At 43.7% G+C, this 24,344-nt stretch overlaps 34 non-coding genes across 34 annotated transcripts; all 34 read left to right on the top strand.

Annotated features, from left to right (window-relative positions):
• The first annotated feature begins 415 nt into the window (after nucleotides 1-415).
• TRNAM-CAU (transfer RNA methionine (anticodon CAU)) lies at nucleotides 416-487 on the top strand. The gene has a single exon. It is a non-coding gene; the product is annotated as a tRNA-Met (tRNA).
• A 551-nt stretch (nucleotides 488-1,038) lies between these two features.
• TRNAG-CCC (transfer RNA glycine (anticodon CCC)) lies at nucleotides 1,039-1,110 on the top strand. The gene has a single exon. It is a non-coding gene; the product is annotated as a tRNA-Gly (tRNA).
• Nucleotides 1,111-1,977: 867 nt separating this feature from the next.
• On the top strand, nucleotides 1,978-2,049 carry TRNAM-CAU (transfer RNA methionine (anticodon CAU)). Its single transcript has one exon. It is a non-coding gene; the product is annotated as a tRNA-Met (tRNA).
• Nucleotides 2,050-2,597: 548 nt separating this feature from the next.
• TRNAG-UCC (transfer RNA glycine (anticodon UCC)) lies at nucleotides 2,598-2,669 on the top strand. The gene has a single exon. It is a non-coding gene; the product is annotated as a tRNA-Gly (tRNA).
• Nucleotides 2,670-3,297: 628 nt separating this feature from the next.
• On the top strand, nucleotides 3,298-3,369 carry TRNAM-CAU (transfer RNA methionine (anticodon CAU)). Its single transcript has one exon. It is a non-coding gene; the product is annotated as a tRNA-Met (tRNA).
• Nucleotides 3,370-3,920: 551 nt separating this feature from the next.
• Nucleotides 3,921-3,992, top strand: TRNAG-CCC (transfer RNA glycine (anticodon CCC)). Its single transcript has one exon. It is a non-coding gene; the product is annotated as a tRNA-Gly (tRNA).
• Nucleotides 3,993-4,859: 867 nt separating this feature from the next.
• Nucleotides 4,860-4,931, top strand: TRNAM-CAU (transfer RNA methionine (anticodon CAU)). The gene has a single exon. It is a non-coding gene; the product is annotated as a tRNA-Met (tRNA).
• A 548-nt stretch (nucleotides 4,932-5,479) lies between these two features.
• On the top strand, nucleotides 5,480-5,551 carry TRNAG-UCC (transfer RNA glycine (anticodon UCC)). The gene has a single exon. It is a non-coding gene; the product is annotated as a tRNA-Gly (tRNA).
• A 628-nt stretch (nucleotides 5,552-6,179) lies between these two features.
• Nucleotides 6,180-6,251, top strand: TRNAM-CAU (transfer RNA methionine (anticodon CAU)). The gene has a single exon. It is a non-coding gene; the product is annotated as a tRNA-Met (tRNA).
• Nucleotides 6,252-6,802: 551 nt separating this feature from the next.
• TRNAG-CCC (transfer RNA glycine (anticodon CCC)) lies at nucleotides 6,803-6,874 on the top strand. Its single transcript has one exon. It is a non-coding gene; the product is annotated as a tRNA-Gly (tRNA).
• Nucleotides 6,875-7,741: 867 nt separating this feature from the next.
• Nucleotides 7,742-7,813, top strand: TRNAM-CAU (transfer RNA methionine (anticodon CAU)). Its single transcript has one exon. It is a non-coding gene; the product is annotated as a tRNA-Met (tRNA).
• Nucleotides 7,814-8,361: 548 nt separating this feature from the next.
• Nucleotides 8,362-8,433, top strand: TRNAG-UCC (transfer RNA glycine (anticodon UCC)). Its single transcript has one exon. It is a non-coding gene; the product is annotated as a tRNA-Gly (tRNA).
• A 628-nt stretch (nucleotides 8,434-9,061) lies between these two features.
• Nucleotides 9,062-9,133, top strand: TRNAM-CAU (transfer RNA methionine (anticodon CAU)). Its single transcript has one exon. It is a non-coding gene; the product is annotated as a tRNA-Met (tRNA).
• A 551-nt stretch (nucleotides 9,134-9,684) lies between these two features.
• On the top strand, nucleotides 9,685-9,756 carry TRNAG-CCC (transfer RNA glycine (anticodon CCC)). The gene has a single exon. It is a non-coding gene; the product is annotated as a tRNA-Gly (tRNA).
• An 877-nt stretch (nucleotides 9,757-10,633) lies between these two features.
• Nucleotides 10,634-10,705, top strand: TRNAM-CAU (transfer RNA methionine (anticodon CAU)). The gene has a single exon. It is a non-coding gene; the product is annotated as a tRNA-Met (tRNA).
• A 548-nt stretch (nucleotides 10,706-11,253) lies between these two features.
• On the top strand, nucleotides 11,254-11,325 carry TRNAG-UCC (transfer RNA glycine (anticodon UCC)). Its single transcript has one exon. It is a non-coding gene; the product is annotated as a tRNA-Gly (tRNA).
• A 628-nt stretch (nucleotides 11,326-11,953) lies between these two features.
• On the top strand, nucleotides 11,954-12,025 carry TRNAM-CAU (transfer RNA methionine (anticodon CAU)). The gene has a single exon. It is a non-coding gene; the product is annotated as a tRNA-Met (tRNA).
• A 551-nt stretch (nucleotides 12,026-12,576) lies between these two features.
• Nucleotides 12,577-12,648, top strand: TRNAG-CCC (transfer RNA glycine (anticodon CCC)). Its single transcript has one exon. It is a non-coding gene; the product is annotated as a tRNA-Gly (tRNA).
• Nucleotides 12,649-13,515: 867 nt separating this feature from the next.
• TRNAM-CAU (transfer RNA methionine (anticodon CAU)) lies at nucleotides 13,516-13,587 on the top strand. The gene has a single exon. It is a non-coding gene; the product is annotated as a tRNA-Met (tRNA).
• A 548-nt stretch (nucleotides 13,588-14,135) lies between these two features.
• On the top strand, nucleotides 14,136-14,207 carry TRNAG-UCC (transfer RNA glycine (anticodon UCC)). The gene has a single exon. It is a non-coding gene; the product is annotated as a tRNA-Gly (tRNA).
• A 628-nt stretch (nucleotides 14,208-14,835) lies between these two features.
• On the top strand, nucleotides 14,836-14,907 carry TRNAM-CAU (transfer RNA methionine (anticodon CAU)). The gene has a single exon. It is a non-coding gene; the product is annotated as a tRNA-Met (tRNA).
• A 551-nt stretch (nucleotides 14,908-15,458) lies between these two features.
• Nucleotides 15,459-15,530, top strand: TRNAG-CCC (transfer RNA glycine (anticodon CCC)). The gene has a single exon. It is a non-coding gene; the product is annotated as a tRNA-Gly (tRNA).
• An 877-nt stretch (nucleotides 15,531-16,407) lies between these two features.
• On the top strand, nucleotides 16,408-16,479 carry TRNAM-CAU (transfer RNA methionine (anticodon CAU)). The gene has a single exon. It is a non-coding gene; the product is annotated as a tRNA-Met (tRNA).
• A 548-nt stretch (nucleotides 16,480-17,027) lies between these two features.
• On the top strand, nucleotides 17,028-17,099 carry TRNAG-UCC (transfer RNA glycine (anticodon UCC)). The gene has a single exon. It is a non-coding gene; the product is annotated as a tRNA-Gly (tRNA).
• A 628-nt stretch (nucleotides 17,100-17,727) lies between these two features.
• Nucleotides 17,728-17,799, top strand: TRNAM-CAU (transfer RNA methionine (anticodon CAU)). The gene has a single exon. It is a non-coding gene; the product is annotated as a tRNA-Met (tRNA).
• Nucleotides 17,800-18,350: 551 nt separating this feature from the next.
• On the top strand, nucleotides 18,351-18,422 carry TRNAG-CCC (transfer RNA glycine (anticodon CCC)). The gene has a single exon. It is a non-coding gene; the product is annotated as a tRNA-Gly (tRNA).
• An 877-nt stretch (nucleotides 18,423-19,299) lies between these two features.
• On the top strand, nucleotides 19,300-19,371 carry TRNAM-CAU (transfer RNA methionine (anticodon CAU)). The gene has a single exon. It is a non-coding gene; the product is annotated as a tRNA-Met (tRNA).
• A 548-nt stretch (nucleotides 19,372-19,919) lies between these two features.
• TRNAG-UCC (transfer RNA glycine (anticodon UCC)) lies at nucleotides 19,920-19,991 on the top strand. Its single transcript has one exon. It is a non-coding gene; the product is annotated as a tRNA-Gly (tRNA).
• Nucleotides 19,992-20,619: 628 nt separating this feature from the next.
• TRNAM-CAU (transfer RNA methionine (anticodon CAU)) lies at nucleotides 20,620-20,691 on the top strand. Its single transcript has one exon. It is a non-coding gene; the product is annotated as a tRNA-Met (tRNA).
• Nucleotides 20,692-21,242: 551 nt separating this feature from the next.
• TRNAG-CCC (transfer RNA glycine (anticodon CCC)) lies at nucleotides 21,243-21,314 on the top strand. The gene has a single exon. It is a non-coding gene; the product is annotated as a tRNA-Gly (tRNA).
• An 877-nt stretch (nucleotides 21,315-22,191) lies between these two features.
• TRNAM-CAU (transfer RNA methionine (anticodon CAU)) lies at nucleotides 22,192-22,263 on the top strand. Its single transcript has one exon. It is a non-coding gene; the product is annotated as a tRNA-Met (tRNA).
• A 548-nt stretch (nucleotides 22,264-22,811) lies between these two features.
• Nucleotides 22,812-22,883, top strand: TRNAG-UCC (transfer RNA glycine (anticodon UCC)). Its single transcript has one exon. It is a non-coding gene; the product is annotated as a tRNA-Gly (tRNA).
• A 628-nt stretch (nucleotides 22,884-23,511) lies between these two features.
• Nucleotides 23,512-23,583, top strand: TRNAM-CAU (transfer RNA methionine (anticodon CAU)). Its single transcript has one exon. It is a non-coding gene; the product is annotated as a tRNA-Met (tRNA).
• Nucleotides 23,584-24,134: 551 nt separating this feature from the next.
• Nucleotides 24,135-24,206, top strand: TRNAG-CCC (transfer RNA glycine (anticodon CCC)). Its single transcript has one exon. It is a non-coding gene; the product is annotated as a tRNA-Gly (tRNA).
• Nucleotides 24,207-24,344: the final 138 nt, after the last annotated feature.

Genomic DNA, 24,344 nt, shown 5'->3' with positions numbered 1-24,344 from the left:
TGTTACAGTGGGAAGACAATGAACGGGCTGAGGCCCGACCACACATTATAACTAAAGCATCTCTATGTTAAAAAGCATTCCTAGGTAATGTCTAGCCTCTGAAAAAAATATGTAAAATCCATCGATAAATCTGGCAAAAGTCCCCAATATTTTGGGCATACTTGTGCTCTCACCTGAATGTAGCGCCACCTTGTAGGCGCCGAAGGTAACTGCGGCTCACAAAATGTTTTATCAGAAGGCAAGTTGAGAGGAATCCAAGAGGCAGATGTCCTTGGAAAGAGCCTCTGACTGCAGCAGGAAGGATGGATGCTTCAAATTTGCACAGTTTCCTGCCCATCGTCCTCTCACGTCCCGAACGCCCACGTCACTCCCCTGAATGCTCCTCATCTGCATAAAGAGAACACTCTGAAAAAGGAGCAGAGTGGCGCAGCGGAAGCGTGCTGGGCCCATAACCCAGAGGTCGATGGATCGAAACCATCCTCTGCTAATTTTGCTTGATTTTTCTTCCAAGGACCAAGCTGTCATTTCCACGCTGCCGGAAAGGAAAAGCGCAAGCTTGTGCCAGCTAAGTGATATAAGACTTCTCAACTATCTGTGTCTGCTGAAATACAAGAGAGGGAGTGTCAAAGGATCCACCCTGTACTTTGAAAGTAAAGACACACAATAATAAGCATACATGACTGGTGGGACCTTCAAACACTTTTCTGTGCAGGCTTTGAATTTCATTCTTCCCTTTTTGTTCTGCTCTTATCTATCTCCTGGGCATTTCATGGAATGTTCTCTCTTTCTCTTCCCTGCTTTGCTTCCCTTGCTGCCTCTATATGTTTTATATATATATTAATTGTACTGCTGCTTTCCATTCTTCTCTTCTGCACAGCTTTGTCCTTGGTTTTAATCCCCAGTTCCTTACCCTCTGCAAATAACGTTCTACTGCTTTTCATGTTGGTATCTAAACCAAATGCACCATTGAAGCTGGTGCAAGATAGTCATTGATCTCTGAGTCATAATATTTAGAACCGAGAGCGCAAATGTCAGAGGGCGTTGGTGGTATAGTGGTGAGCATAGCTGCTTCCCAAGCAGTTGACCCGGGTTCGATTCCCGGCCAACGCAATGCAAATACTTATATATTCTGCAAGCAGGATATACTTTAATTCAACATTTCACAAAATGGAAATATCATGAACAGATTAATCAGCCATATATAAAGAAATAAACAAATACGTAGGCAAACCTCTCGATCGCCCCTTCTGCTACATTCATTGTCCTGATGTATGATAAGTTTCATAAAGCAGAGTCACCACTCACATGTGCTGGTAATAAATATGTTACAGTGGGCAGACATTATAACTCTAGCATCTCTATGTTAGAAAGCATTTCTAGGCAATATCTAGCCTCTGAAAAAAATATACAAGATCCACCGATAAATCTGTCAAAAGTCCTTAACATTTTGTGCATACTTGTGCTCTCACCTGCATGTAGCGCCACCTTGTAGCTGTCGAAGGTAACTGCGGCTCACAAAATGTTTTATCAGAAGGCAAGTTGAGAGGAATCCAAGAGGCAGATGTCCATGGAAAGAGCGTCTCACTGCAGCAGGAAGGTTGGATGATTCAAATTTGCATAGTTTCCTGTCCAACGTCCACTCACGTCCCGAACGCTCCCAAACGCTCAAAAGCCTCAGCCCTCACCGGGTAGATCTCTGGCACCCAGGTAAAGCCAAATCCTGAGCATGCTAGCGCTAGTATCACAGAGAGAGATATAGAGGGTTCAAGAGCTGCTGTCTTGATAAAGGTTTGAAACGGCTAGTGCCTGAGAGTGTCTGACTTTCAGTTATGACTGATTGTGAGAGGGGAAGATGAAGTTTTTCTATACCCAGCATGCCTTGCGATATACTTAGGCAAATGAGGTGAGAGCCCGACCAATCCCATGCTACTCTGCTGAATGCTCCTCATCTGCATAAAGAGAACACTTTCCCAAAGCAGCAGAGTGGCGCAGCGGAAGCGTGCTGGGCCCATAACCCAGAGGTCGATGGATCGAAACCATCCTCTGCTAGTTTTGCTTGATTTTTCTTCCAAGGACCAAGCTGTCATTTTAAGGCTGCCAGCAAGGAAAAGCGCAAGCTTGTGCCAGCTATGGTAGAAACGACTTCTGAACTATCTGTGTCTGCTGAAATACAAGAGAGGGATCGTCAAAGGGATCCACCCTGTACCTTGAAAGTAAAGACACACAATAATAAGCATAAATGACTGGTGGGACCTTCAAACACTTTTCTGGGCATGCTTTGAATATCATTCTTCCCTTTTTGTTCTGCTCTTATCTATCTCCTGGGCATTTCCTGGAATGTTCTCTCTTTCTTTCCCCTGCTTTGCTTCCCATGCTGCCTCTATATGTTCATATCCATTATTTGTACTGCTGCTTACCATTCTTCTCTTCTTCACAGCTTTGTCCTTGGTTTCAATCCCAGTTCCTTACAATCTGCTAAAACCTTTCTACTGCTTCTCATGTTGGTATCTAAACCAAATGCACCATTGAAGCTGGTGCAAGATAGACATTGAACTCAGGGTCGTAATGTTGAGAACCGAGCTTGCACAGATCAGAGGGCGTTGGTGGTATAGTGGTGAGCATAGCTGCCTTCCAAGCAGTTGACCCGGGTTCGATTCCCGGCCAACGCAGTACCAATTCTTATATATTCTGCAATCAGGATATATTTTAATGCAACATGTCACAAAATGGAAATATCATGAACAGATTAATCAGCCATTATATAAAAAATAAACAAATATGTAGGCAAGCATCTCGATCGCCCCTTCTGCTATACTCATTGTCCTACTATATGATAAGTTTCATAAAGCAGAGTCACCACTCACATGAGCTGGTAATAAATATGTTACAGTGGGAAGACAATGAACGGGCTGAGGCCCGACCACACATTATAACTAAAGCATCTCTATGTTAAAAAGCATTCCTAGGTAATGTCTAGCCTCTGAAAAAAATATGTAAAATCCATCGATAAATCTGGCAAAAGTCCCCAATATTTTGGGCATACTTGTGCTCTCACCTGAATGTAGCGCCACCTTGTAGGCGCCGAAGGTAACTGCGGCTCACAAAATGTTTTATCAGAAGGCAAGTTGAGAGGAATCCAAGAGGCAGATGTCCTTGGAAAGAGCCTCTGACTGCAGCAGGAAGGATGGATGCTTCAAATTTGCACAGTTTCCTGCCCATCGTCCTCTCACGTCCCGAACGCCCACGTCACTCCCCTGAATGCTCCTCATCTGCATAAAGAGAACACTCTGAAAAAGGAGCAGAGTGGCGCAGCGGAAGCGTGCTGGGCCCATAACCCAGAGGTCGATGGATCGAAACCATCCTCTGCTAATTTTGCTTGATTTTTCTTCCAAGGACCAAGCTGTCATTTCCACGCTGCCGGAAAGGAAAAGCGCAAGCTTGTGCCAGCTAAGTGATATAAGACTTCTCAACTATCTGTGTCTGCTGAAATACAAGAGAGGGAGTGTCAAAGGATCCACCCTGTACTTTGAAAGTAAAGACACACAATAATAAGCATACATGACTGGTGGGACCTTCAAACACTTTTCTGTGCAGGCTTTGAATTTCATTCTTCCCTTTTTGTTCTGCTCTTATCTATCTCCTGGGCATTTCATGGAATGTTCTCTCTTTCTCTTCCCTGCTTTGCTTCCCTTGCTGCCTCTATATGTTTTATATATATATTAATTGTACTGCTGCTTTCCATTCTTCTCTTCTGCACAGCTTTGTCCTTGGTTTTAATCCCCAGTTCCTTACCCTCTGCAAATAACGTTCTACTGCTTTTCATGTTGGTATCTAAACCAAATGCACCATTGAAGCTGGTGCAAGATAGTCATTGATCTCTGAGTCATAATATTTAGAACCGAGAGCGCAAATGTCAGAGGGCGTTGGTGGTATAGTGGTGAGCATAGCTGCTTCCCAAGCAGTTGACCCGGGTTCGATTCCCGGCCAACGCAATGCAAATACTTATATATTCTGCAAGCAGGATATACTTTAATTCAACATTTCACAAAATGGAAATATCATGAACAGATTAATCAGCCATATATAAAGAAATAAACAAATACGTAGGCAAACCTCTCGATCGCCCCTTCTGCTACATTCATTGTCCTGATATATGATAAGTTTCATAAAGCAGAGTCACCACTCACATGTGCTGGTAATAAATATGTTACAGTGGGCAGACATTATAACTCTAGCATCTCTATGTTAGAAAGCATTTCTAGGCAATATCTAGCCTCTGAAAAAAATATACAAGATCCACCGATAAATCTGTCAAAAGTCCTTAACATTTTGTGCATACTTGTGCTCTCACCTGCATGTAGCGCCACCTTGTAGCTGTCGAAGGTAACTGCGGCTCACAAAATGTTTTATCAGAAGGCAAGTTGAGAGGAATCCAAGAGGCAGATGTCCATGGAAAGAGCGTCTCACTGCAGCAGGAAGGTTGGATGATTCAAATTTGCATAGTTTCCTGTCCAACGTCCACTCACGTCCCGAACGCTCCCAAACGCTCAAAAGCCTCAGCCCTCACCGGGTAGATCTCTGGCACCCAGGTAAAGCCAAATCCTGAGCATGCTAGCGCTAGTATCACAGAGAGAGATATAGAGGGTTCAAGAGCTGCTGTCTTGATAAAGGTTTGAAACGGCTAGTGCCTGAGAGTGTCTGACTTTCAGTTATGACTGATTGTGAGAGGGGAAGATGAAGTTTTTCTATACCCAGCATGCCTTGCGATATACTTAGGCAAATGAGGTGAGAGCCCGACCAATCCCATGCTACTCTGCTGAATGCTCCTCATCTGCATAAAGAGAACACTTTCCCAAAGCAGCAGAGTGGCGCAGCGGAAGCGTGCTGGGCCCATAACCCAGAGGTCGATGGATCGAAACCATCCTCTGCTAGTTTTGCTTGATTTTTCTTCCAAGGACCAAGCTGTCATTTTAAGGCTGCCAGCAAGGAAAAGCGCAAGCTTGTGCCAGCTATGGTAGAAACGACTTCTGAACTATCTGTGTCTGCTGAAATACAAGAGAGGGATCGTCAAAGGGATCCACCCTGTACCTTGAAAGTAAAGACACACAATAATAAGCATAAATGACTGGTGGGACCTTCAAACACTTTTCTGGGCATGCTTTGAATATCATTCTTCCCTTTTTGTTCTGCTCTTATCTATCTCCTGGGCATTTCCTGGAATGTTCTCTCTTTCTTTCCCCTGCTTTGCTTCCCATGCTGCCTCTATATGTTCATATCCATTATTTGTACTGCTGCTTACCATTCTTCTCTTCTTCACAGCTTTGTCCTTGGTTTCAATCCCAGTTCCTTACAATCTGCTAAAACCTTTCTACTGCTTCTCATGTTGGTATCTAAACCAAATGCACCATTGAAGCTGGTGCAAGATAGACATTGAACTCAGGGTCGTAATGTTGAGAACCGAGATTGCACAGATCAGAGGGCGTTGGTGGTATAGTGGTGAGCATAGCTGCCTTCCAAGCAGTTGACCCGGGTTCGATTCCCGGCCAACGCAGTACCAATTCTTATATATTCTGCAATCAGGATATATTTTAATGCAACATGTCACAAAATGGAAATATCATGAACAGATTAATCAGCCATTATATAAAAAATAAACAAATATGTAGGCAAGCATCTCGATCGCCCCTTCTGCTATACTCATTGTCCTACTATATGATAAGTTTCATAAAGCAGAGTCACCACTCACATGAGCTGGTAATAAATATGTTACAGTGGGAAGACAATGAACGGGCTGAGGCCCGACCACACATTATAACTAAAGCATCTCTATGTTAAAAAGCATTCCTAGGTAATGTCTAGCCTCTGAAAAAAATATGTAAAATCCATCGATAAATCTGGCAAAAGTCCCCAATATTTTGGGCATACTTGTGCTCTCACCTGAATGTAGCGCCACCTTGTAGGCGCCGAAGGTAACTGCGGCTCACAAAATGTTTTATCAGAAGGCAAGTTGAGAGGAATCCAAGAGGCAGATGTCCTTGGAAAGAGCCTCTGACTGCAGCAGGAAGGATGGATGCTTCAAATTTGCACAGTTTCCTGCCCATCGTCCTCTCACGTCCCGAACGCCCACGTCACTCCCCTGAATGCTCCTCATCTGCATAAAGAGAACACTCTGAAAAAGGAGCAGAGTGGCGCAGCGGAAGCGTGCTGGGCCCATAACCCAGAGGTCGATGGATCGAAACCATCCTCTGCTAATTTTGCTTGATTTTTCTTCCAAGGACCAAGCTGTCATTTCCACGCTGCCGGAAAGGAAAAGCGCAAGCTTGTGCCAGCTAAGTGATATAAGACTTCTCAACTATCTGTGTCTGCTGAAATACAAGAGAGGGAGTGTCAAAGGATCCACCCTGTACTTTGAAAGTAAAGACACACAATAATAAGCATACATGACTGGTGGGACCTTCAAACACTTTTCTGTGCAGGCTTTGAATTTCATTCTTCCCTTTTTGTTCTGCTCTTATCTATCTCCTGGGCATTTCATGGAATGTTCTCTCTTTCTCTTCCCTGCTTTGCTTCCCTTGCTGCCTCTATATGTTTTATATATATATTAATTGTACTGCTGCTTTCCATTCTTCTCTTCTGCACAGCTTTGTCCTTGGTTTTAATCCCCAGTTCCTTACCCTCTGCAAATAACGTTCTACTGCTTTTCATGTTGGTATCTAAACCAAATGCACCATTGAAGCTGGTGCAAGATAGTCATTGATCTCTGAGTCATAATATTTAGAACCGAGAGCGCAAATGTCAGAGGGCGTTGGTGGTATAGTGGTGAGCATAGCTGCTTCCCAAGCAGTTGACCCGGGTTCGATTCCCGGCCAACGCAATGCAAATACTTATATATTCTGCAAGCAGGATATACTTTAATTCAACATTTCACAAAATGGAAATATCATGAACAGATTAATCAGCCATATATAAAGAAATAAACAAATACGTAGGCAAACCTCTCGATCGCCCCTTCTGCTACATTCATTGTCCTGATATATGATAAGTTTCATAAAGCAGAGTCACCACTCACATGTGCTGGTAATAAATATGTTACAGTGGGCAGACATTATAACTCTAGCATCTCTATGTTAGAAAGCATTTCTAGGCAATATCTAGCCTCTGAAAAAAATATACAAGATCCACCGATAAATCTGTCAAAAGTCCTTAACATTTTGTGCATACTTGTGCTCTCACCTGCATGTAGCGCCACCTTGTAGCTGTCGAAGGTAACTGCGGCTCACAAAATGTTTTATCAGAAGGCAAGTTGAGAGGAATCCAAGAGGCAGATGTCCATGGAAAGAGCGTCTCACTGCAGCAGGAAGGTTGGATGATTCAAATTTGCATAGTTTCCTGTCCAACGTCCACTCACGTCCCGAACGCTCCCAAACGCTCAAAAGCCTCAGCCCTCACCGGGTAGATCTCTGGCACCCAGGTAAAGCCAAATCCTGAGCATGCTAGCGCTAGTATCACAGAGAGAGATATAGAGGGTTCAAGAGCTGCTGTCTTGATAAAGGTTTGAAACGGCTAGTGCCTGAGAGTGTCTGACTTTCAGTTATGACTGATTGTGAGAGGGGAAGATGAAGTTTTTCTATACCCAGCATGCCTTGCGATATACTTAGGCAAATGAGGTGAGAGCCCGACCAATCCCATGCTACTCTGCTGAATGCTCCTCATCTGCATAAAGAGAACACTTTCCCAAAGCAGCAGAGTGGCGCAGCGGAAGCGTGCTGGGCCCATAACCCAGAGGTCGATGGATCGAAACCATCCTCTGCTAGTTTTGCTTGATTTTTCTTCCAAGGACCAAGCTGTCATTTTAAGGCTGCCAGCAAGGAAAAGCGCAAGCTTGTGCCAGCTATGGTAGAAACGACTTCTGAACTATCTGTGTCTGCTGAAATACAAGAGAGGGATCGTCAAAGGGATCCACCCTGTACCTTGAAAGTAAAGACACACAATAATAAGCATAAATGACTGGTGGGACCTTCAAACACTTTTCTGGGCATGCTTTGAATATCATTCTTCCCTTTTTGTTCTGCTCTTATCTATCTCCTGGGCATTTCCTGGAATGTTCTCTCTTTCTTTCCCCTGCTTTGCTTCCCATGCTGCCTCTATATGTTCATATCCATTATTTGTACTGCTGCTTACCATTCTTCTCTTCTTCACAGCTTTGTCCTTGGTTTCAATCCCAGTTCCTTACAATCTGCTAAAACCTTTCTACTGCTTCTCATGTTGGTATCTAAACCAAATGCACCATTGAAGCTGGTGCAAGATAGACATTGAACTCAGGGTCGTAATGTTGAGAACCGAGCTTGCACAGATCAGAGGGCGTTGGTGGTATAGTGGTGAGCATAGCTGCCTTCCAAGCAGTTGACCCGGGTTCGATTCCCGGCCAACGCAGTACCAATTCTTATATATTCTACAATCAGGATATATTTTAATGCAACATGTCACAAAATGGAAATATCATGAACAGATTAATCAGCCCTTATATAAAAAATAAACAAATATGTAGGCAAGCATCTCGATCGCCCCTTCAGCTATACTCATTGTCCTACTATATGATAAGTTTCATAAAGCAGAGTCACCACTCACATGAGCTGGTAATAAATATGTTACAGTGGGAAGACAATGAACGGGCTGAGGCCCGACCACACATTATAACTAAAGCATCTCTATGTTAAAAAGCATTCCTAGGTAATGTCTAGCCTCTGAAAAAAATATGTAAAATCCATCCATAAATCTGGCAAAAGTCCCCAATATTTTGGGCATACTTGTGCTCTCACCTGAATGTAGCGCCACCTTGTAGGCGCCGAAGGTAACTGCGGCTCACAAAATGTTTTATCAGAAGGCAAGTTGAGAGGAATCCAAGAGGCAGATGTCCTTGGAAAGAGCCTCTGACTGCAGCAGGAAGGATGGATGCTTCAAATTTGCACAGTTTCCTGCCCATCGTCCTCTCACGTCCCGAACGCCCACGTCACTCCCCTGAATGCTCCTCATCTGCATAAAGAGAACACTCTGAAAAAGGAGCAGAGTGGCGCAGCGGAAGCGTGCTGGGCCCATAACCCAGAGGTCGATGGATCGAAACCATCCTCTGCTAATTTTGCTTGATTTTTCTTCCAAGGACCAAGCTGTCATTTCCACGCTGCCGGAAAGGAAAAGCGCAAGCTTGTGCCAGCTAAGTGATATAAGACTTCTCAACTATCTGTGTCTGCTGAAATACAAGAGAGGGAGTGTCAAAGGATCCACCCTGTACTTTGAAAGTAAAGACACACAATAATAAGCATACATGACTGGTGGGACCTTCAAACACTTTTCTGTGCAGGCTTTGAATTTCATTCTTCCCTTTTTGTTCTGCTCTTATCTATCTCCTGGGCATTTCATGGAATGTTCTCTCTTTCTCTTCCCTGCTTTGCTTCCCTTGCTGCCTCTATATGTTTTATATATATATTAATTGTACTGCTGCTTTCCATTCTTCTCTTCTGCACAGCTTTGTCCTTGGTTTTAATCCCCAGTTCCTTACCCTCTGCAAATAACGTTCTACTGCTTTTCATGTTGGTATCTAAACCAAATGCACCATTGAAGCTGGTGCAAGATAGTCATTGATCTCTGAGTCATAATATTTAGAACCGAGAGCGCAAATGTCAGAGGGCGTTGGTGGTATAGTGGTGAGCATAGCTGCTTCCCAAGCAGTTGACCCGGGTTCGATTCCCGGCCAACGCAATGCAAATACTTATATATTCTGCAAGCAGGATATACTTTAATTCAACATTTCACAAAATGGAAATATCATGAACAGATTAATCAGCCATATATAAAGAAATAAACAAATACGTAGGCAAACCTCTCGATCGCCCCTTCTGCTACATTCATTGTCCTAATATATGATAAGTTTCATAAAGCAGAGTCACCACTCACATGTGCTGGTAATAAATATGTTACAGTGGGCAGACATTATAACTCTAGCATCTCTATGTTAGAAAGCATTTCTAGGCAATATCTAGCCTCTGAAAAAAATATACAAGATCCACCGATAAATCTGTCAAAAGTCCTTAACATTTTGTGCATACTTGTGCTCTCACCTGCATGTAGCGCCACCTTGTAGCTGTCGAAGGTAACTGCGGCTCACAAAATGTTTTATCAGAAGGCAAGTTGAGAGGAATCCAAGAGGCAGATGTCCATGGAAAGAGCGTCTCACTGCAGCAGGAAGGTTGGATGATTCAAATTTGCATAGTTTCCTGTCCAACGTCCACTCACGTCCCGAACGCTCCCAAACGCTCAAAAGCCTCACACCGGGCAAGCCCTCACCGGGTAGATCTCTGGCACCCAGGTAAAGCCAAATCCTGAGCATGCTAGCGCTAGTATCACAGAGAGAGATATAGAGGGTTCAAGAGCTGCTGTCTTGATAAAGGTTTGAAACGGCTAGTGCCTGAGAGTGTCTGACTTTCAGTTATGACTGATTGTGAGAGGGGAAGATGAAGTTTTTCTATACCCAGCATGCCTTGCGATATACTTAGGCAAATGAGGTGAGAGCCCGACCAATCCCATGCTACTCTGCTGAATGCTCCTCATCTGCATAAAGAGAACACTTTCCCAAAGCAGCAGAGTGGCGCAGCGGAAGCGTGCTGGGCCCATAACCCAGAGGTCGATGGATCGAAACCATCCTCTGCTAGTTTTGCTTGATTTTTCTTCCAAGGACCAAGCTGTCATTTTAAGGCTGCCAGCAAGGAAAAGCGCAAGCTTGTGCCAGCTATGGTAGAAACGACTTCTGAACTATCTGTGTCTGCTGAAATACAAGAGAGGGATCGTCAAAGGGATCCACCCTGTACCTTGAAAGTAAAGACACACAATAATAAGCATAAATGACTGGTGGGACCTTCAAACACTTTTCTGGGCATGCTTTGAATATCATTCTTCCCTTTTTGTTCTGCTCTTATCTATCTCCTGGGCATTTCCTGGAATGTTCTCTCTTTCTTTCCCCTGCTTTGCTTCCCATGCTGCCTCTATATGTTCATATCCATTATTTGTACTGCTGCTTACCATTCTTCTCTTCTTCACAGCTTTGTCCTTGGTTTCAATCCCAGTTCCTTACAATCTGCTAAAACCTTTCTACTGCTTCTCATGTTGGTATCTAAACCAAATGCACCATTGAAGCTGGTGCAAGATAGACATTGAACTCAGGGTCGTAATGTTGAGAACCGAGATTGCACAGATCAGAGGGCGTTGGTGGTATAGTGGTGAGCATAGCTGCCTTCCAAGCAGTTGACCCGGGTTCGATTCCCGGCCAACGCAGTACCAATTCTTATATATTCTGCAATCAGGATATATTTTAATGCAACATGTCACAAAATGGAAATATCATGAACAGATTAATCAGCCATTATATAAAAAATAAACAAATATGTAGGCAAGCATCTCGATCGCCCCTTCTGCTATACTCATTGTCCTACTATATGATAAGTTTCATAAAGCAGAGTCACCACTCACATGAGCTGGTAATAAATATGTTACAGTGGGAAGACAATGAACGGGCTGAGGCCCGACCACACATTATAACTAAAGCATCTCTATGTTAAAAAGCATTCCTAGGTAATGTCTAGCCTCTGAAAAAAATATGTAAAATCCATCCATAAATCTGGCAAAAGTCCCCAATATTTTGGGCATACTTGTGCTCTCACCTGAATGTAGCGCCACCTTGTAGGCGCCGAAGGTAACTGCGGCTCACAAAATGTTTTATCAGAAGGCAAGTTGAGAGGAATCCAAGAGGCAGATGTCCTTGGAAAGAGCCTCTGACTGCAGCAGGAAGGATGGATGCTTCAAATTTGCACAGTTTCCTGCCCATCGTCCTCTCACGTCCCGAACGCCCACGTCACTCCCCTGAATGCTCCTCATCTGCATAAAGAGAACACTCTGAAAAAGGAGCAGAGTGGCGCAGCGGAAGCGTGCTGGGCCCATAACCCAGAGGTCGATGGATCGAAACCATCCTCTGCTAATTTTGCTTGATTTTTCTTCCAAGGACCAAGCTGTCATTTCCACGCTGCCGGAAAGGAAAAGCGCAAGCTTGTGCCAGCTAAGTGATATAAGACTTCTCAACTATCTGTGTCTGCTGAAATACAAGAGAGGGAGTGTCAAAGGATCCACCCTGTACTTTGAAAGTAAAGACACACAATAATAAGCATACATGACTGGTGGGACCTTCAAACACTTTTCTGTGCAGGCTTTGAATTTCATTCTTCCCTTTTTGTTCTGCTCTTATCTATCTCCTGGGCATTTCATGGAATGTTCTCTCTTTCTCTTCCCTGCTTTGCTTCCCTTGCTGCCTCTATATGTTTTATATATATATTAATTGTACTGCTGCTTTCCATTCTTCTCTTCTGCACAGCTTTGTCCTTGGTTTTAATCCCCAGTTCCTTACCCTCTGCAAATAACGTTCTACTGCTTTTCATGTTGGTATCTAAACCAAATGCACCATTGAAGCTGGTGCAAGATAGTCATTGATCTCTGAGTCATAATATTTAGAACCGAGAGCGCAAATGTCAGAGGGCGTTGGTGGTATAGTGGTGAGCATAGCTGCTTCCCAAGCAGTTGACCCGGGTTCGATTCCCGGCCAACGCAATGCAAATACTTATATATTCTGCAAGCAGGATATACTTTAATTCAACATTTCACAAAATGGAAATATCATGAACAGATTAATCAGCCATATATAAAGAAATAAACAAATACGTAGGCAAACCTCTCGATCGCCCCTTCTGCTACATTCATTGTCCTGATATATGATAAGTTTCATAAAGCAGAGTCACCACTCACATGTGCTGGTAATAAATATGTTACAGTGGGCAGACATTATAACTCTAGCATCTCTATGTTAGAAAGCATTTCTAGGCAATATCTAGCCTCTGAAAAAAATATACAAGATCCACCGATAAATCTGTCAAAAGTCCTTAACATTTTGTGCATACTTGTGCTCTCACCTGCATGTAGCGCCACCTTGTAGCTGTCGAAGGTAACTGCGGCTCACAAAATGTTTTATCAGAAGGCAAGTTGAGAGGAATCCAAGAGGCAGATGTCCATGGAAAGAGCGTCTCACTGCAGCAGGAAGGTTGGATGATTCAAATTTGCATAGTTTCCTGTCCAACGTCCACTCACGTCCCGAACGCTCCCAAACGCTCAAAAGCCTCAGCCCTCACCGGGTAGATCTCTGGCACCCAGGTAAAGCCAAATCCTGAGCATGCTAGCGCTAGTATCACAGAGAGAGATATAGAGGGTTCAAGAGCTGCTGTCTTGATAAAGGTTTGAAACGGCTAGTGCCTGAGAGTGTCTGACTTTCAGTTATGACTGATTGTGAGAGGGGAAGATGAAGTTTTTCTATACCCAGCATGCCTTGCGATATACTTAGGCAAATGAGGTGAGAGCCCGACCAATCCCATGCTACTCTGCTGAATGCTCCTCATCTGCATAAAGAGAACACTTTCCCAAAGCAGCAGAGTGGCGCAGCGGAAGCGTGCTGGGCCCATAACCCAGAGGTCGATGGATCGAAACCATCCTCTGCTAGTTTTGCTTGATTTTTCTTCCAAGGACCAAGCTGTCATTTTAAGGCTGCCAGCAAGGAAAAGCGCAAGCTTGTGCCAGCTATGGTAGAAACGACTTCTGAACTATCTGTGTCTGCTGAAATACAAGAGAGGGATCGTCAAAGGGATCCACCCTGTACCTTGAAAGTAAAGACACACAATAATAAGCATAAATGACTGGTGGGACCTTCAAACACTTTTCTGGGCATGCTTTGAATATCATTCTTCCCTTTTTGTTCTGCTCTTATCTATCTCCTGGGCATTTCCTGGAATGTTCTCTCTTTCTTTCCCCTGCTTTGCTTCCCATGCTGCCTCTATATGTTCATATCCATTATTTGTACTGCTGCTTACCATTCTTCTCTTCTTCACAGCTTTGTCCTTGGTTTCAATCCCAGTTCCTTACAATCTGCTAAAACCTTTCTACTGCTTCTCATGTTGGTATCTAAACCAAATGCACCATTGAAGCTGGTGCAAGATAGACATTGAACTCAGGGTCGTAATGTTGAGAACCGAGATTGCACAGATCAGAGGGCGTTGGTGGTATAGTGGTGAGCATAGCTGCCTTCCAAGCAGTTGACCCGGGTTCGATTCCCGGCCAACGCAGTACCAATTCTTATATATTCTGCAATCAGGATATATTTTAATGCAACATGTCACAAAATGGAAATATCATGAACAGATTAATCAGCCATTATATAAAAAATAAACAAATATGTAGGCAAGCATCTCGATCGCCCCTTCTGCTATACTCATTGTCCTACTATATGATAAGTTTCATAAAGCAGAGTCACCACTCACATGAGCTGGTAATAAATATGTTACAGTGGGAAGACAATGAACGGGCTGAGGCCCGACCACACATTATAACTAAAGCATCTCTATGTTAAAAAGCATTCCTAGGTAATGTCTAGCCTCTGAAAAAAATATGTAAAATCCATCGATAAATCTGGCAAAAGTCCCCAATATTTTGGGCATACTTGTGCTCTCACCTGAATGTAGCGCCACCTTGTAGGCGCCGAAGGTAACTGCGGCTCACAAAATGTTTTATCAGAAGGCAAGTTGAGAGGAATCCAAGAGGCAGATGTCCTTGGAAAGAGCCTCTGACTGCAGCAGGAAGGATGGATGCTTCAAATTTGCACAGTTTCCTGCCCATCGTCCTCTCACGTCCCGAACGCCCACGTCACTCCCCTGAATGCTCCTCATCTGCATAAAGAGAACACTCTGAAAAAGGAGCAGAGTGGCGCAGCGGAAGCGTGCTGGGCCCATAACCCAGAGGTCGATGGATCGAAACCATCCTCTGCTAATTTTGCTTGATTTTTCTTCCAAGGACCAAGCTGTCATTTCCACGCTGCCGGAAAGGAAAAGCGCAAGCTTGTGCCAGCTAAGTGATATAAGACTTCTCAACTATCTGTGTCTGCTGAAATACAAGAGAGGGAGTGTCAAAGGATCCACCCTGTACTTTGAAAGTAAAGACACACAATAATAAGCATACATGACTGGTGGGACCTTCAAACACTTTTCTGTGCAGGCTTTGAATTTCATTCTTCCCTTTTTGTTCTGCTCTTATCTATCTCCTGGGCATTTCATGGAATGTTCTCTCTTTCTCTTCCCTGCTTTGCTTCCCTTGCTGCCTCTATATGTTTTATATATATATTAATTGTACTGCTGCTTTCCATTCTTCTCTTCTGCACAGCTTTGTCCTTGGTTTTAATCCCCAGTTCCTTACCCTCTGCAAATAACGTTCTACTGCTTTTCATGTTGGTATCTAAACCAAATGCACCATTGAAGCTGGTGCAAGATAGTCATTGATCTCTGAGTCATAATATTTAGAACCGAGAGCGCAAATGTCAGAGGGCGTTGGTGGTATAGTGGTGAGCATAGCTGCTTCCCAAGCAGTTGACCCGGGTTCGATTCCCGGCCAACGCAATGCAAATACTTATATATTCTGCAAGAAGGATATACTTTAATTCAACATTTCACAAAATGGAAATATCATGAACAGATTAATCAGCCATATATAAAGAAATAAACAAATACGTAGGCAAACCTCTCGATCGCCCCTTCTGCTACATTCATTGTCCTGATATATGATAAGTTTCATAAAGCAGAGTCACCACTCACATGTGCTGGTAATAAATATGTTACAGTGGGCAGACATTATAACTCTAGCATCTCTATGTTAGAAAGCATTTCTAGGCAATATCTAGCCTCTGAAAAAAATATACAAGATCCACCGATAAATCTGTCAAAAGTCCTTAACATTTTGTGCATACTTGTGCTCTCACCTGCATGTAGCGCCACCTTGTAGCTGTCGAAGGTAACTGCGGCTCACAAAATGTTTTATCAGAAGGCAAGTTGAGAGGAATCCAAGAGGCAGATGTCCATGGAAAGAGCGTCTCACTGCAGCAGGAAGGTTGGATGATTCAAATTTGCATAGTTTCCTGTCCAACGTCCACTCACGTCCCGAACGCTCCCAAACGCTCAAAAGCCTCACACCGGGCAAGCCCTCACCGGGTAGATCTCTGGCACCCAGGTAAAGCCAAATCCTGAGCATGCTAGCGCTAGTATCACAGAGAGAGATATAGAGGGTTCAAGAGCTGCTGTCTTGATAAAGGTTTGAAACGGCTAGTGCCTGAGAGTGTCTGACTTTCAGTTATGACTGATTGTGAGAGGGGAAGATGAAGTTTTTCTATACCCAGCATGCCTTGCGATATACTTAGGCAAATGAGGTGAGAGCCCGACCAATCCCATGCTACTCTGCTGAATGCTCCTCATCTGCATAAAGAGAACACTTTCCCAAAGCAGCAGAGTGGCGCAGCGGAAGCGTGCTGGGCCCATAACCCAGAGGTCGATGGATCGAAACCATCCTCTGCTAGTTTTGCTTGATTTTTCTTCCAAGGACCAAGCTGTCATTTTAAGGCTGCCAGCAAGTAAAAGCGCAAGCTTGTGCCAGCTATGGTAGAAACGACTTCTGAACTATCTGTGTCTGCTGAAATACAAGAGAGGGATCGTCAAAGGGATCCACCCTGTACCTTGAAAGTAAAGACACACAATAATAAGCATAAATGACTGGTGGGACCTTCAAACACTTTTCTGGGCATGCTTTGAATATCATTCTTCCCTTTTTGTTCTGCTCTTATCTATCTCCTGGGCATTTCCTGGAATGTTCTCTCTTTCTTTTCCCTGCTTTGCTTCCCATGCTGCCTCTATATGTTCATATCCATTATTTGTACTGCTGCTTACCATTCTTCTCTTCTTCACAGCTTTGTCCTTGGTTTCAATCCCAGTTCCTTACAATCTGCTAAAACCTTTCTACTGCTTCTCATGTTGGTATCTAAACCAAATGCACCATTGAAGCTGGTGCAAGATAGACATTGAACTCAGGGTCGTAATGTTGAGAACCGAGCTTGCACAGATCAGAGGGCGTTGGTGGTATAGTGGTGAGCATAGCTGCCTTCCAAGCAGTTGACCCGGGTTCGATTCCCGGCCAACGCAGTACCAATTGTTATATATTCTACAATCAGGATATATTTTAATGCAACATGTCACAAAATGGAAATATCATGAACAGATTAATCAGCCCTTATATAAAAAATAAACAAATATGTAGGCAAGCATCTCGATCGCCCCTTCAGCTATACTCATTGTCCTACTATATGATAAGTTTCATAAAGCAGAGTCACCACTCACATGAGCTGGTAATAAATATGTTACAGTGGGAAGACAATGAACGGGCTGAGGCCCGACCACACATTATAACTAAAGCATCTCTATGTTAAAAAGCATTCCTAGGTAATGTCTAGCCTCTGAAAAAAATATGTAAAATCCATCCATAAATCTGGCAAAAGTCCCCAATATTTTGGGCATACTTGTGCTCTCACCTGAATGTAGCGCCACCTTGTAGGCGCCGAAGGTAACTGCGGCTCACAAAATGTTTTATCAGAAGGCAAGTTGAGAGGAATCCAAGAGGCAGATGTCCTTGGAAAGAGCCTCTGACTGCAGCAGGAAGGATGGATGCTTCAAATTTGCACAGTTTCCTGCCCATCGTCCTCTCACGTCCCGAACGCCCACGTCACTCCCCTGAATGCTCCTCATCTGCATAAAGAGAACACTCTGAAAAAGGAGCAGAGTGGCGCAGCGGAAGCGTGCTGGGCCCATAACCCAGAGGTCGATGGATCGAAACCATCCTCTGCTAATTTTGCTTGATTTTTCTTCCAAGGACCAAGCTGTCATTTCCACGCTGCCGGAAAGGAAAAGCGCAAGCTTGTGCCAGCTAAGTGATATAAGACTTCTCAACTATCTGTGTCTGCTGAAATACAAGAGAGGGAGTGTCAAAGGATCCACCCTGTACTTTGAAAGTAAAGACACACAATAGTAAGCATACATGACTGGTGGGACCTTCAAACACTTTTCTGTGCAGGCTTTGAATTTCATTCTTCCCTTTTTGTTCTGCTCTTATCTATCTCCTGGGCATTTCATGGAATGTTCTCTCTTTCTCTTCCCTGCTTTGCTTCCCTTGCTGCCTCTATATGTTTTATATATATATTAATTGTACTGCTGCTTTCCATTCTTCTCTTCTGCACAGCTTTGTCCTTGGTTTTAATCCCCAGTTCCTTACCCTCTGCAAATAACGTTCTACTGCTTTTCATGTTGGTATCTAAACCAAATGCACCATTGAAGCTGGTGCAAGATAGTCATTGATCTCTGAGTCATAATATTTAGAACCGAGAGCGCAAATGTCAGAGGGCGTTGGTGGTATAGTGGTGAGCATAGCTGCTTCCCAAGCAGTTGACCCGGGTTCGATTCCCGGCCAACGCAATGCAAATACTTATATATTCTGCAAGCAGGATATACTTTAATTCAACATTTCACAAAATGGAAATATCATGAACAGATTAATCAGCCATATATAAAGAAATAAACAAATACGTAGGCAAACCTCTCGATCGCCCCTTCTGCTACATTCATTGTCCTAATATATGATAAGTTTCATAAAGCAGAGTCACCACTCACATGTGCTGGTAATAAATATGTTACAGTGGGCAGACATTATAACTCTAGCATCTCTATGTTAGAAAGCATTTCTAGGCAATATCTAGCCTCTGAAAAAAATATACAAGATCCACCGATAAATCTGTCAAAAGTCCTTAACATTTTGTGCATACTTGTGCTCTCACCTGCATGTAGTGCCACCTTGTAGCTGTCGAAGGTAACTGCGGCTCACAAAATGTTTTATCAGAAGGCAAGTTGAGAGGAATCCAAGAGGCAGATGTCCATGGAAAGAGCGTCTCACTGCAGCAGGAAGGTTGGATGATTCAAATTTGCATAGTTTCCTGTCCAACGTCCACTCACGTCCCGAACGCTCCCAAACGCTCAAAAGCCTCACACCGGGCAAGCCCTCACCGGGTAGATCTCTGGCACCCAGGTAAAGCCAAATCCTGAGCATGCTAGCGCTAGTATCACAGAGAGAGATATAGAGGGTTCAAGAGCTGCTGTCTTGATAAAGGTTTGAAACGGCTAGTGCCTGAGAGTGTCTGACTTTCAGTTATGACTGATTGTGAGAGGGGAAGATGAAGTTTTTCTATACCCAGCATGCCTTGCGATATACTTAGGCAAATGAGGTGAGAGCCCGACCAATCCCATGCTACTCTGCTGAATGCTCCTCATCTGCATAAAGAGAACACTTTCCCAAAGCAGCAGAGTGGCGCAGCGGAAGCGTGCTGGGCCCATAACCCAGAGGTCGATGGATCGAAACCATCCTCTGCTAGTTTTGCTTGATTTTTCTTCCAAGGACCAAGCTGTCATTTTAAGGCTGCCAGCAAGGAAAAGCGCAAGCTTGTGCCAGCTATGGTAGAAACGACTTCTGAACTATCTGTGTCTGCTGAAATACAAGAGAGGGATCGTCAAAGGGATCCACCCTGTACCTTGAAAGTAAAGACACACAATAATAAGCATAAATGACTGGTGGGACCTTCAAACACTTTTCTGGGCATGCTTTGAATATCATTCTTCCCTTTTTGTTCTGCTCTTATCTATCTCCTGGGCATTTCCTGGAATGTTCTCTCTTTCTTTCCCCTGCTTTGCTTCCCATGCTGCCTCTATATGTTCATATCCATTATTTGTACTGCTGCTTACCATTCTTCTCTTCTTCACAGCTTTGTCCTTGGTTTCAATCCCAGTTCCTTACAATCTGCTAAAACCTTTCTACTGCTTCTCATGTTGGTATCTAAACCAAATGCACCATTGAAGCTGGTGCAAGATAGACATTGAACTCAGGGTCGTAATGTTGAGAACCGAGATTGCACAGATCAGAGGGCGTTGGTGGTATAGTGGTGAGCATAGCTGCCTTCCAAGCAGTTGACCCGGGTTCGATTCCCGGCCAACGCAGTACCAATTCTTATATATTCTGCAATCAGGATATATTTTAATGCAACATGTCACAAAATGGAAATATCATGAACAGATTAATCAGCCATTATATAAAAAATAAACAAATATGTAGGCAAGCATCTCGATCGCCCCTTCTGCTATACTCATTGTCCTACTATATGATAAGTTTCATAAAGCAGAGTCACCACTCACATGAGCTGGTAATAAATATGTTACAGTGGGAAGACAATGAACGGGCTGAGGCCCGACCACACATTATAACTAAAGCATCTCTATGTTAAAAAGCATTCCTAGGTAATGTCTAGCCTCTGAAAAAAATATGTAAAATCCATCGATAAATCTGGCAAAAGTCCCCAATATTTTGGGCATACTTGTGCTCTCACCTGAATGTAGCGCCACCTTGTAGGCGCCGAAGGTAACTGCGGCTCACAAAATGTTTTATCAGAAGGCAAGTTGAGAGGAATCCAAGAGGCAGATGTCCTTGGAAAGAGCCTCTGACTGCAGCAGGAAGGATGGATGCTTCAAATTTGCACAGTTTCCTGCCCATCGTCCTCTCACGTCCCGAACGCCCACGTCACTCCCCTGAATGCTCCTCATCTGCATAAAGAGAACACTCTGAAAAAGGAGCAGAGTGGCGCAGCGGAAGCGTGCTGGGCCCATAACCCAGAGGTCGATGGATCGAAACCATCCTCTGCTAATTTTGCTTGATTTTTCTTCCAAGGACCAAGCTGTCATTTCCACGCTGCCGGAAAGGAAAAGCGCAAGCTTGTGCCAGCTAAGTGATATAAGACTTCTCAACTATCTGTGTCTGCTGAAATACAAGAGAGGGAGTGTCAAAGGATCCACCCTGTACTTTGAAAGTAAAGACACACAATAATAAGCATACATGACTGGTGGGACCTTCAAACACTTTTCTGTGCAGGCTTTGAATTTCATTCTTCCCTTTTTGTTCTGCTCTTATCTATCTCCTGGGCATTTCATGGAATGTTCTCTCTTTCTCTTCCCTGCTTTGCTTCCCTTGCTGCCTCTATATGTTTTATATATATATTAATTGTACTGCTGCTTTCCATTCTTCTCTTCTGCACAGCTTTGTCCTTGGTTTTAATCCCCAGTTCCTTACCCTCTGCAAATAACGTTCTACTGCTTTTCATGTTGGTATCTAAACCAAATGCACCATTGAAGCTGGTGCAAGATAGTCATTGATCTCTGAGTCATAATATTTAGAACCGAGAGCGCAAATGTCAGAGGGCGTTGGTGGTATAGTGGTGAGCATAGCTGCTTCCCAAGCAGTTGACCCGGGTTCGATTCCCGGCCAACGCAATGCAAATACTTATATATTCTGCAAGAAGGATATACTTTAATTCAACATTTCACAAAATGGAAATATCATGAACAGATTAATCAGCCATATATAAAGAAATAAACAAATACGTAGGCAAACCTCTCGATCGCCCCTTCTGCTACATTCATTGTCCTGATATATGATAAGTTTCATAAAGCAGAGTCACCACTCACATGTGCTGGTAATAAATATGTTACAGTGGGCAGACATTATAACTCTAGCATCTCTATGTTAGAAAGCATTTCTAGGCAATATCTAGCCTCTGAAAAAAATATACAAGATCCACCGATAAATCTGTCAAAAGTCCTTAACATTTTGTGCATACTTGTGCTCTCACCTGCATGTAGCGCCACCTTGTAGCTGTCGAAGGTAACTGCGGCTCACAAAATGTTTTATCAGAAGGCAAGTTGAGAGGAATCCAAGAGGCAGATGTCCATGGAAAGAGCGTCTCACTGCAGCAGGAAGGTTGGATGATTCAAATTTGCATAGTTTCCTGTCCAACGTCCACTCACGTCCCGAACGCTCCCAAACGCTCAAAAGCCTCACACCGGGCAAGCCCTCACCGGGTAGATCTCTGGCACCCAGGTAAAGCCAAATCCTGAGCATGCTAGCGCTAGTATCACAGAGAGAGATATAGAGGGTTCAAGAGCTGCTGTCTTGATAAAGGTTTGAAACGGCTAGTGCCTGAGAGTGTCTGACTTTCAGTTATGACTGATTGTGAGAGGGGAAGATGAAGTTTTTCTATACCCAGCATGCCTTGCGATATACTTAGGCAAATGAGGTGAGAGCCCGACCAATCCCATGCTACTCTGCTGAATGCTCCTCATCTGCATAAAGAGAACACTTTCCCAAAGCAGCAGAGTGGCGCAGCGGAAGCGTGCTGGGCCCATAACCCAGAGGTCGATGGATCGAAACCATCCTCTGCTAGTTTTGCTTGATTTTTCTTCCAAGGACCAAGCTGTCATTTTAAGGCTGCCAGCAAGGAAAAGCGCAAGCTTGTGCCAGCTATGGTAGAAACGACTTCTGAACTATCTGTGTCTGCTGAAATACAAGAGAGGGATCGTCAAAGGGATCCACCCTGTACCTTGAAAGTAAAGACACACAATAATAAGCATAAATGACTGGTGGGACCTTCAAACACTTTTCTGGGCATGCTTTGAATATCATTCTTCCCTTTTTGTTCTGCTCTTATCTATCTCCTGGGCATTTCCTGGAATGTTCTCTCTTTCTTTCCCCTGCTTTGCTTCCCATGCTGCCTCTATATGTTCATATCCATTATTTGTACTGCTGCTTACCATTCTTCTCTTCTTCACAGCTTTGTCCTTGGTTTCAATCCCAGTTCCTTACAATCTGCTAAAACCTTTCTACTGCTTCTCATGTTGGTATCTAAACCAAATGCACCATTGAAGCTGGTGCAAGATAGACATTGAACTCAGGGTCGTAATGTTGAGAACCGAGATTGCACAGATCAGAGGGCGTTGGTGGTATAGTGGTGAGCATAGCTGCCTTCCAAGCAGTTGACCCGGGTTCGATTCCCGGCCAACGCAGTACCAATTCTTATATATTCTGCAATCAGGATATATTTTAATGCAACATGTCACAAAATGGAAATATCATGAACAGATTAATCAGCCATTATATAAAAAATAAACAAATATGTAGGCAAGCATCTCGATCGCCCCTTCTGCTATACTCATTGTCCTACTATATGATAAGTTTCATAAAGCAGAGTCACCACTCACATGAGCTGGTAATAAATATGTTACAGTGGGAAGACAATGAACGGGCTGAGGCCCGACCACACATTATAACTAAAGCATCTCTATGTTAAAAAGCATTCCTAGGTAATGTCTAGCCTCTGAAAAAAATATGTAAAATCCATCCATAAATCTGGCAAAAGTCCCCAATATTTTGGGCATACTTGTGCTCTCACCTGAATGTAGCGCCACCTTGTAGGCGCCGAAGGTAACTGCGGCTCACAAAATGTTTTATCAGAAGGCAAGTTGAGAGGAATCCAAGAGGCAGATGTCCTTGGAAAGAGCCTCTGACTGCAGCAGGAAGGATGGATGCTTCAAATTTGCACAGTTTCCTGCCCATCGTCCTCTCACGTCCCGAACGCCCACGTCACTCCCCTGAATGCTCCTCATCTGCATAAAGAGAACACTCTGAAAAAGGAGCAGAGTGGCGCAGCGGAAGCGTGCTGGGCCCATAACCCAGAGGTCGATGGATCGAAACCATCCTCTGCTAATTTTGCTTGATTTTTCTTCCAAGGACCAAGCTGTCATTTCCACGCTGCCGGAAAGGAAAAGCGCAAGCTTGTGCCAGCTAAGTGATATAAGACTTCTCAACTATCTGTGTCTGCTGAAATACAAGAGAGGGAGTGTCAAAGGATCCACCCTGTACTTTGAAAGTAAAGACACACAATAATAAGCATACATGACTGGTGGGACCTTCAAACACTTTTCTGTGCAGGCTTTGAATTTCATTCTTCCCTTTTTGTTCTGCTCTTATCTATCTCCTGGGCATTTCATGGAATGTTCTCTCTTTCTCTTCCCTGCTTTGCTTCCCTTGCTGCCTCTATATGTTTTATATATATATTAATTGTACTGCTGCTTTCCATTCTTCTCTTCTGCACAGCTTTGTCCTTGGTTTTAATCCCCAGTTCCTTACCCTCTGCAAATAACGTTCTACTGCTTTTCATGTTGGTATCTAAACCAAATGCACCATTGAAGCTGGTGCAAGATAGTCATTGATCTCTGAGTCATAATATTTAGAACCGAGAGCGCAAATGTCAGAGGGCGTTGGTGGTATAGTGGTGAGCATAGCTGCTTCCCAAGCAGTTGACCCGGGTTCGATTCCCGGCCAACGCAATGCAAATACTTATATATTCTGCAAGCAGGATATACTTTAATTCAACATTTCACAAAATGGAAATATCATGAACAGATTAATCAGCCATATATAAAGAAATAAACAAATACGTAGGCAAACCTCTCGATCGCCCCTTC

Source organism: Lissotriton helveticus, chromosome 11 (assembly GCF_964261635.1).
Source record: "Lissotriton helveticus chromosome 11, aLisHel1.1, whole genome shotgun sequence".
NCBI lineage: Eukaryota > Metazoa > Chordata > Amphibia > Caudata > Salamandridae > Lissotriton > Lissotriton helveticus.
Note: the sequence above shows the minus strand (reverse complement) of the source record. Positions and strands in the feature narration are given on the sequence as shown.